The sequence below is a fragment of the Halichoerus grypus genome, chromosome 8 (assembly GCF_964656455.1).
Source record: "Halichoerus grypus chromosome 8, mHalGry1.hap1.1, whole genome shotgun sequence".
In the NCBI taxonomy this organism is placed as follows: Eukaryota; Metazoa; Chordata; class Mammalia; order Carnivora; family Phocidae; genus Halichoerus; species Halichoerus grypus.
Genome location: NC_135719.1, coordinates 131,845,659 through 131,856,472, shown reverse-complemented (window position 1 = coordinate 131,856,472; position 10,814 = coordinate 131,845,659). Strand labels below are relative to the sequence as shown.

The 10,814-nt window shown below is 35.2% G+C and overlaps 1 non-coding gene across 1 annotated transcript; it reads left to right on the top strand.

Annotated features, from left to right (window-relative positions):
- Nucleotides 1-10,182: 10,182 nt before the first annotated feature.
- LOC118528051 (U6 spliceosomal RNA) lies at nt 10,183-10,289 on the top strand. The gene has a single exon (XR_004913426.1). It is a non-coding gene; the product is annotated as a U6 spliceosomal RNA (small nuclear RNA).
- The last annotated feature ends 525 nt before the right edge of the window (nt 10,290-10,814 follow it).

Below are 10,814 nucleotides of genomic sequence, written 5' to 3'. Positions count from 1 at the left end.
CAAATGTCTGAATAAATCTTAGGATGACATATAATGAGGAAACTGTATGGCTGTTTATAGTTGCCTAAGGAAGAACAAGTATGCAGTGACTCAGATACGTTTAGATAATAAAGAACATAAAGCTGAAACATGAGAATTCTCCCCTCAATTACATATATATTCAATTAATTTTATGGGTGAATAGTTATTTCAGGATAATTCATGTGGGTGGGAACAGTTTTCTCTGCCATAACCATTGCAGACATCATTAGTCAATCACCACATGCATTCACACAGAAGCAGATTTTAGCCTCAGAATCCTTCTCATCAGAGAGCAACTAGCTACCATTACCACTTAAGCAGAGTTGGCTCCATATGTGAAACCAAGCTACCAACCCAGTCTACAATTTATCAAGTCTAGGAGAAGATAGCAGAAGTTGGCATTATTCTAAATGGACAAAATCTCTGCAAAAGCCTTGCAGCTCTCCTGAGTTCCAATTCTGTGAGGCCCAAGAGGTTTCCATCAGTTCAGCATCCTGCATAACCTCAGTATTGAAATTCACAGCATGACTTTGAGAAAGTGCTGATCCCATGACTCCTGTTCTCAGAGCTACTTTAGGCTGATACCATTTATACTCCATTTGTCTGTACATTATGGAAATGCTGAAGGGCTATTACACATAACAAGAAAGAACCAAAGTATTGTGTATACCAGAAACAGGAGGGGATCATTCCACCTGATATAGAAAGTAAAAGTGACCAATTATCAATCTTTACTGAAGAAGGAGCATAACAGGAATACCTACAGAAAAAAAAATTAAGAGGAAGAAAATTATTTTGGGAACTTGTAACAGAAAGAGTACAGGTGATGCTCTACATATCAATGTTGAAGTAATTGTTAGACCAAGATCCTTAGAATTATTTGTATAATTTCAGAAAATCTGTCCTTAAAAAAGGGCCCTATGACAGTAAAACTGGAAAAAAAGAATAAACGCAGTCTCCATCCAGTTTAATATTTTCTTGATTCTTACTCTTTAGCTTTCAACTGAACCCTGTAGTCACTTGGAAATGAGGCCACTCTTGATATGCATACCAATGTCATCAGGAAAGATGACTATATTAGTTTTCTGTGGCTGCCTAATAAATTGCCACAGACTCAGCAACTTAAAGCAACACAAATTAATTATCTTAAGGTTTCTGCATCAGGAGTCTGGGTATGGGTTAGCTGGATCATCTGCTCAGGGTCTCATTAGACTGTAATGAAGATATAAACCAGCAAACATGTGAGGCTTGGAGCCTTTTCCAAGATCCCTCATTGGTAGAATTCTTCTCCTTGCCCTTGAATGACTGAGGTCACTGTTTTCTTGCTAGCTATAGTCAGAGACCATTCTCATCTCCTACAGGCTGCCCACGATTCCTTACCAAATGGGTCGGTCCACAGACAGTTCACAGCATGGATGTCTACTTTCCATTAGGCAAGCAGAAATGTATTTCTGACTCCTTCCCCTGCAACCAGCCAGTAAAAGCTCTCTACTTAAAGGGTTCATGTGATTAGGCCAGGCTGCACCAGGATGATCTTCTCTCTGCCATATAACATCACATGAAAATACTATCTCATCATGTGCACAGGTTCTGCCCTCACTGAAGAAGCTTACCTAGGCTGTACACCCCAGGGCGGGGCGTAGAAATCATGGGGAACATCTAAGCATGCTTCCTGTCACAGGAATGTTTAAATTAACATATAATAATATTTTCAAAAGTGGCATCAATTCCTAGAACTAATACCTTGTGTTTATGGAAAACATCAATAAATTAAGCAGCAACTTTGAGTTTCTGGAAACACTGACTACTCCTATTTAGATCAGCCTATCAGGCTTCTCTCTATGAACTTAGATCACTTGCTCTTCCTTAGGCTCAATATCCTCATTTGTCAACTTGGGATTTAATAATGCCAATCTCACAGAGTTTTTCCAACATCAAACACAAGATTTTCTTTAAAGGATTTTGTTAAACATAAAGAATAAAATAAACGTGAGTCATTGTTATTATAATTATTATTTCTTGTGAAGCCAAAGCAGCTGTACATTTTGTCTTGTTTTGGTCTATCTAATTATGGAAATGCATAGATTTAATGTTTAATTTAAGGAGTGTTGTGATGTTTGATTTTGTGTAGGTTTCTTTTCTTTTTCTCTTTTTTTTTTTTTTTTGAAATTTAGAAGTTACAAAGATGCTTCTGCTACCAGATTTAGCACAGGAATTTCCAGAAGCAGCATTAGTACATCAAAGGATATTCTTCTTAAATAATTCATCTAATTAAATTAAATCAGAGTACCTTTTAGAGTCTGGAACTTTTGTGATACCATTTTAATTTATTGTAACTGAGTCTCCAAAAGAACTTCTCCAAAATACACAGAGAATGAGTGAAATATAGAGGGTTTGTGTGCATATTAATTTTTATGACATTAGGAAAAGAGGACAAAGAGACTAGGTATAATAAAGACCTTTGATAAACTATGAAGGAAAGTGCCTTCCTTATTATCAAAAAACATTTGACTATGAACATGAAAAGCAAAAACAAAACAAACACATAGAGCTTATTTTAGTTGCTGTCCATGTGGTTAGAGGTAGGGCTGAAATGCATGCATTGCCTCTCCAAAAAGAGAAAGAAGCGATGAGTAGGTCCAGAATACTACAGACCAAATAATAATCAGGAAAACGGAGTCTCGCTGAACCAGTATTCCCTGAGGATAAAATATTACATCAGAAAGTTCTGTAAGTCCAACTGAAGGAAGTTTGTTCATTAGAATAGCCAAAGTACATAATTCTTAGATTTTACTAAGTGGTGACAGTCCTAAATATATGTTCTGAAATCTCACTTAAAAAATTATTTCCATTAAATTACAAAAGCAATATCTGAATTTAGGTGTAACACCCCATCAACTTAGGAAAACCTTTTCCTATTCTTTTACCTAAGTTCTTTCTAGAAACCTAATCCAAAAAGCTCCCTGCAATTAAATTATTCCATGGGTTTTCAAAATCTACAAGTGCAATGACTTCTCACAAAAAATTATAAAAATGTAATTATTGTCTTGTAACCAACATCAATTCAATCGTATTGTCTTGTAAGAGTAGGTAATAAGGAAAGCTAGATGGATTTTTTAGACTTTCAGACCACTTTAATTTTGTAAACATCTTTCAACAAAGAACAATCAATTCTATACCTGGAGCAGGTATAAAACCTGAAGCATTTATAGTCTTTATTCCCTACTCAATAATAATTTTGCTACTAAAATGATTTAAAATTTACCAAAATAAAACAAAGTACTGATTGATACAAAAGGAGTTTTTGTTAATTTGTTCTGTCAGTTGGCCTTAAATCTTTAATAAACAGAGAGGGAGGGAAAGAGAGAGGAGAGAGCCTAAATGGAGAGGAGAGTTTAACTAAAACTACACTTTGCATTTATGTTGTCTTAATATTAAAAGTAAAACACTTAGTATTTTTTTATAAATAAAAAGGATATGATAAAAGATAATTTCCAGAAGTTGGGGGGAGATGGGGGCAGAGAAAAGAGTCAAAGATTTTCAAAGACCTCAGAAAAAAATATGGTGTAATTACTTCAAGAGGAATAACATTTTTATTTGGTACTTCTTATGAGGTTCTCTTATATTTTTGAAGATCATGATCAGTGCAATATTTTCATAATAGTGTTTATAATTATGAGCAGAACAAGGTTTCATTAATATCTCATCAAACATACCTTATTGTCTTTGTATACTAAGTGCTCAATAAATTAGTTAGAAGCTGTAGGTATTAATAGTAATTATTGTGATGTTTTTACTCGAAAAACTCCATAAGCTATTTAAGAACTGTTTCCCCAAGTATCCACATTTTAAGGAATTTTCCACAGTAGATCATAAAATGGTCCTTTCAGAAGATTTTGTTCATTTCATTAAATGGCTTGAATATGATTCAGGATTTATCAATTCATAGATAGACCATGATACACACATAATATGCTTATTAAAGAACAGTATTAATGTGTATAGTATCCAAAGCTGTTAGCATTTTTATATTTGACTTTCCATTTATCATGCAGGCCATAGATCCATTTTGTCCACCACACTCAGGATTTTCTCTAGAGAAAAATGGAATTTGTTCATTAAGCCAAGGTAAGTAAAGGTGTCCTATGATAACTAACCTCTGTCTATAAAATCTGCTGTACAAACGAAACTATGGAAAATAGAAAACCTTAAATTATGCTCTCATGTTTCATTTCTGTCCATGACATCTCTACCCAGATCTAGGGAAAAGTATTTAACAATGTCAAGCAGTGGTTGGAGGCTTTTATTCAAGGGGATTTTTAAATTAAATGGTTTGTAGGCTTTCACATTCTTGCAATGCCCCTGGGCCTACACTGGAAATAGTATTAAACTATAAAGTCAGAAAAGGTAGTTTCAGGGCACATTCTTTCTTTCAGCACTTTGTGCTCAAAACTTGCTGGGACCAATTTAATGAGGTAAGGGGTCAGGGCTGCAGAAATAGATAAATAAGCAATCCTTCTTAACATATGGAGACAGCCAACCTACAAGGTGGCAGAGAATATGGATACTTATTTATATTGGGGAAATAAACAACATTATTAAGGTTTCACCATTGAATTAGAAGATAGAAATTCCATGGATCACGTCCTACCCTTATGTCTGTTAAGAATAGGGACAGAAAAAGCTACGTCAGCAACCAATTGAGAAAAGGAGCACAATCTCCTGCACTATACTTAAAGATGATGACCAAAAAAAATAACAGTACATACAAATATAGCAAAGAGCAATTTCACAGAACTCTTTACTGAAGGGTTGACAAAATTCTGACAATTCTCATAATGTCCCTTGCTAACAAGACTAAATGAAAGCCAAACAGTTAAACACAGAGTTGGAGAAATGATCCATAGCCTCACCAATCCTCGCAGAAAAAATGTTATATATCACCTTCCAGGTAGAGAGAAATTAAAAAAAAAAAAATCTTTCAGAGGAGAGAGTATCATTTCAACTGGATTTTTCTGCTGAATCCTCCATTTCCCTCACACAAGAGTGGCCACAACACAAAAAATAGCAGACTCTCATTTTGCATCTTTGTTCAAACCTCCCTTTTCTGACATATTTTCATTGACTGACTAATCATGACTCTATTCCTACTGGTCAGAGGCTAGTTCTCTTATTTTCTGTGAATTATAGCATCAGATCCTGATGTATTGGAAGGAAAGAAGAAAAAACAAAAAGAACCATTCTAGAAAAATTATAACACAAGCAACAGGACGCAAATCCTCTTGATCATTTCATGCTTTATAACTAGCTAATAAGAATATGAATTTCACAAAACAAGAGCTTAAACTATAGTTAAGAAAAAATGAGATAAAAAGGGAGATTTGAAAACAAAGGACAGTTTTTAAAGACAAATAGCATCATTATAATACTAACATGTAAGTTATAAATAATAAGAAACAGAATAAATGGACCTAAAAATCAATTTATGTATTATTAACTCTTTTTTTTTAAAGATTTTTTATTTATTTTTTCAACAGAGAGAGAAACAGCGAGAGAGGGAACACAAGCAGGGGGAGTGGGAGAGGGACAAGCAGGCTTCCCGCTGAGCAGGGAGCCCGATGCGGGGCTCGATCCCAGGACCCTGGGACCATGACCTGAGCCGAAGGCAGACGCTTAACGACTGAGCCACCCAGGCGCCCCTATGTATTATTAACTCTTAAAAGTAGTGAAAGCAGATTAAAGTTATAAGTAGATTCAAGGATGTGAATGCAGCCTATTAGAAATAGAAAAATTTCCAAAATGATCCAATATAAGAATAATTGGTGTCATGAAACAGAAAACCAAACAAAACTGGAATACATCAGATATGGAATTTTTTTGAAATGAAGGAAGGTTTTACTCATCATATCAAAGAGCATCTCATGTGTTAAAAATTTGATGCAAAAGTCTTCAACACCAATACCAAGTTTATACTACTTGAGCTATTGAGCTTCAACAACGAAGAGATATTTATGCATCTTATCCAAAAAATAGAAAAAAGGAGATGCATTCTGCTAAAAGAATTTTAAAAACAAGCAATAGGAAGTTATATTCAATCATAAAAAAAAAAAAAACTAGAGATATTTACCTCACAGGGAACACTAAAAGAAACCACAAAGGAGTCATGACACACGATTGCTGGCACAAGGCAGTACAGATGCGAAATAGGATTTCTAGGGGGTGGAAAACAACTTTCCAGCAATGTTCTGATGCTTTATGTGGTTGTAACATAAGGTTGTCAAGCAAGAACTTCTTGGAGGAGAGAGAGAAAAGAAAAGGTTAAATATTCAATTTATTTATTTTATTCAAAGTAGGTACATTCAAGTTTATCTAATATTAAAATATGGACTCTGGCCTGAGTAAGGATATGGAGACCTGGGGAGAAAAGACATGATAGAAGTCTTAGAGTTCATGGATTGTAGTCTTGATGAGGTTAGGGTACAAGTGGGCAGTAAGTGAGCTGGAGGAGTAAGAGAAAATACCAAAAGAGTGTTTGAAACAGATTTTTGTAGGCGTTGAAGGTCTGGTGCAACTTAGAATAGAATCCCTGTGAGTGGGTGATTGTAGTAGGGTGTAAAAAATATCACTTATACAAAATAAAAATCAAGGAATGGAGAAGCCATGCTATAGGAAACTACATAACAAGTGATAAAGTTATTTTTTATGAAAAAAAGGATGCTTTTTAAATTAATGGTCCCTTAACTATTTTCTACCCCAACACAACTAAAGGGTATAACATATCATCATTATTCATAGTGTACTGATTTTCAGGGAAGGGATGCATTTGGGGCCATGACTCCTTGGAAAGTTACTTTTATAACATTGTGAAACACATGCAAGACATTTTGAATTTGGAAAAGTGTTCTCCCCATCAGTCATTCCTCTGAACCACTTCAGGTAAACATTATTAGACCCTGCTTTTGTTATAATAAATTTATGTTAATCTAAAGTGAATGAAGTAATACTCCTCTTTGTAGAAATTCAAAATTATGAGATCTCTGCACAGTTTAGCACAATACAAGTAGGCAGTGATCAAGGTAAATATCACTCTAACCATGGACAGTGATGTTGCTGAAGTTCCAGTATGATATATCAGAAGTATTTCCGTGGTTGATTTCACACTGAAGGTGCCATATAGACCATCTATGTACAAATGGACCAACGACTATATACATAAGTGTTTGAGCCTGAGCTCATTTTTGTGGAGTTTAGACTAGAGCTGATACAGGGAAGAGAAAAGTTACTTGTTTTGAATAAATGAATAGCTAGGTTTAATACCAAAATCTGATGCTATTTGATCCTCATGCTTTGAGATACAATTTTAATATATCATCCCGATTTTAGAGCTGAAAAATCTGAGGCTTAAAATAGACAAATGATTGCTTGAGATGGCAATAATTAAGTGATAGACAAGAAATCTGGATTCATACTTTCGACTCTCAAACTCACTGTGCTCACCATTCTATGACAGATGGCTTGCTGGTCACAAAGTCTATGGCTTCACTCCTTCAGGGTTTGGTTTAGAGATTTGTAACAATAACCGAGAACACTTTACAGATGATAGAGTAGGATTTCATTTCCTGGAACAACAAAATTTTCTGACCTCTCAAAGGCTACTAATGGGTTGTTAAGCAGGAGAAACACTGTAATAATGCAGCTATGGCTTCATCTTAATCTAAATGCAATACAAATACATTTCTATTTCTTTTAGTTAGTTCATACAGAAAAGTTCCAATTTGTTTTGTCTTTACTCACATAATGCTCTTTTATACCTCTCATTCTCTCCACACAATCTCATATCCTTATTCCCCAAGATACTGTATTCTTTAACTTAAGAAAAGATATAATATGCCTCAGGTATAATGACCTTATAATTTCAGTATTATTATGTGATCAGCAAGCTTAATTAATCTAAAATAAATGCATAAAATCCTATTTTTATATGATCATATATCCATAAAGGATACAAATTTCATCACACAGTGTCTAGTCACCAGCATGCCATATGTTTTCCTGATATCTGCACTTAACTTGATAAATATTATATGCAAAAATATCACTGGTTTAAATTTTTTTAAAGAAACATTAACAAAAGAAAGAACCCCTTCAATGGCACCATCCCCTAAAAAACTGAAATATTTTTAAAAGTTTATTTATGAAGACATTGCAAAGTTAAATTTGAATATATTTACTTGGGTATGTTGTTCTATTGATGTCAATAATTTTTTTATTAAAAAAATAAACTAGTAAAATTTCTATATGCATGGACATCTCCCTAAATTGTTAGATGGTCGTCATTCTTTTAACTATGTCTTCTATAGCCACCTCGATATAGTCATCTTCAAGACAGATATCTTGTGATGCTGAATTTGTAATATTAACATCAAGTCTACTTCCCATTTGAGGGTAGGCAGATGGCAGAGACTCAACATGTAAGCAACCATATGCCAGATATTTTGCATATATAAATTCATTTAATAGTCCTGGAAAGAGAAAACATTAGCATCCCCATTTTACAGCTGAAAAATAGGAAACTCAGGGATATACAGTTATTAGTGTTGGAGCCAAGTTTCTGCAACCCCTCCCCTCCAACCATCATCACACACACATAGTGACATCTAAAAACTCTTCAGATCCCTCTTGCGTGGATAATTCATGCATCTTGATCTCAACACATGTTCAGATCTCTCCAATTTCTTCTGTGTGGTTTCTTATTTCTGGTGCTGTACATTTATTTATTCTGTAAATTTCCAAATGTCAGAGGTTGCATCTTTGACTTCCTATAAAACTCCTGATACCTTACAGTGGATTGATCAGTATATGCTTCTAATAGTCAGATCATGAGTATTAACATAAATGTTCTTTCTCTTTGCACATATGGGTCAATCTTTCTGCAGCCTCATTTTCACATTCCATCTGAGTGCATATGTCATTAGAAACAACCCATTGACATAATGTGGAATGTCTGTTCATTTGTGTGGACAGATGGAGGGCTCAATTCAGACAACTGTGCAAACATTTAACAGTAACATAAAATAAACTCTTAACATTATATATGAACACCGAAATCAGTATATTTTGTGAAGTGGTGAGTGAAAGAGAAGTTCAAGAACATGAATATTTAGGTATTTAGACAGAGAAATAAAAGGCTGGTACAGATGTAAGACATTGTTCTGTTTTAATTTATCACTGACTAGTGGGGGGATGGAATGGGATTCTAGAAGCTGCTTAAGTAAAGGAGGGTGGATTGTACTGGTCATCGTACGGTTTGGGAGAAGACTAACAAAGGAGGAAAGAATGATGGCTTAACAAAAACAACAACAAAAATGTGTATAAATGAGTAGAAATTAGGAGGAGGAAGGGGAAAGGTGCTTTAGTACCTTCTGGGGTCCACAACACAGAATGCAGAATATATGAGGTTCAGAAGTAAAAAGAACAGTAGCAAAAATGGAAATGCTAACACAGTTTCCTCACTCTGTCTCTGCAACAGGGACCACTTATTCATCCTTTAACTAACTTCAGTTAGCACCTTAGCAAGATGAATGGAAAAACTGAATTCTAAGACATAGGAACAGCAATATAAATGTATCTTCTTATTTGCATCAGCTCCCGTGGGAGGTATTCTCAATTTGCCCAGTATTGAAAGTTCCAGTGTTACATCTAGACAAGAAATAGTATTCTTGAACCTGGACATTTACATACATGGAGATACATATGAAGATACCTGTAATTCAATGTGGGTAAAAACATACATAGCTTTCACTAGTTATAAGTACTCCACTGCATTTTTAATAAATTTCACATTTTTCCTCTGGCCTCCAAGATGCTTTTTTACCTAGTCTCTATCCCTAAAAACTTATCTCATACCACTTACTTTCTTTTACACTATGTCTCTGTCAATTTCTAAAATATATCAAGTGAGCTAATAAAAGGGGGAGATTCTACCTAAAATCAAGAAAGGACGAAATCAAAGAAAAATAAGGTGCCCATGGTCTATGTACCCTCGATATGTTGACTGCTAAGGCAGAGAGCACCTTGATGAATGGCAATTTGATACTCTAGTTCTCAAGTAGATGATGCCCGTAGTGGGCTGAATGGTGACCTCAAAGAATAATGTTTATGGTGCTCACTTTGGCAGCACATATATTAAAACTGGAATGATATAGAGAAGACTTGCTTGCCTCTGTGACAAGGATGACACACAAATTCATGAAGTATTCAGTATTTTTTTTAAAAAATGTTTATGCCCCTGAAAACTGTGAATATGACTTTGAAATAAAAGGTCTTTGCAGATATAATTAAGAATCTTGAGATGAGATTATCCTGAATTACTCTGATAGGACCTAAATCCAATAATAAGTGTCCTTGTAAGACATAAAAGAGAAGTCAGGAACACGGGAGAAAGTGATGTGAATATAGAAGAGAGGTAGGAGTGATGTGGCCACAAGCCAAGGAAGCCACTCGATGCCCATAGCCTTCAGAAGCTGGTAGAGACAAGGAAGGAAGACTCCAGAGGGAGCATAGCCCTGTTAACACCTTGATTTCAGACTTCTCTCCTCCAGAGCTGTTAGAGAATGCATTCCTTTTTTTTTTTTTTTTTTTATTTGACAGAGAGAGAGCGAGAGAGGGAACACAAGCAGGGGGAGTGGGAGAGGTAGAAGCAGGCTTCCTGCTGAGCAGGGAGCCCGATGCGGGGCTCAATCCCAGGACCCTGGGATCATGACCCGAGCTGAAGGCAGACGCTTGACGACTGA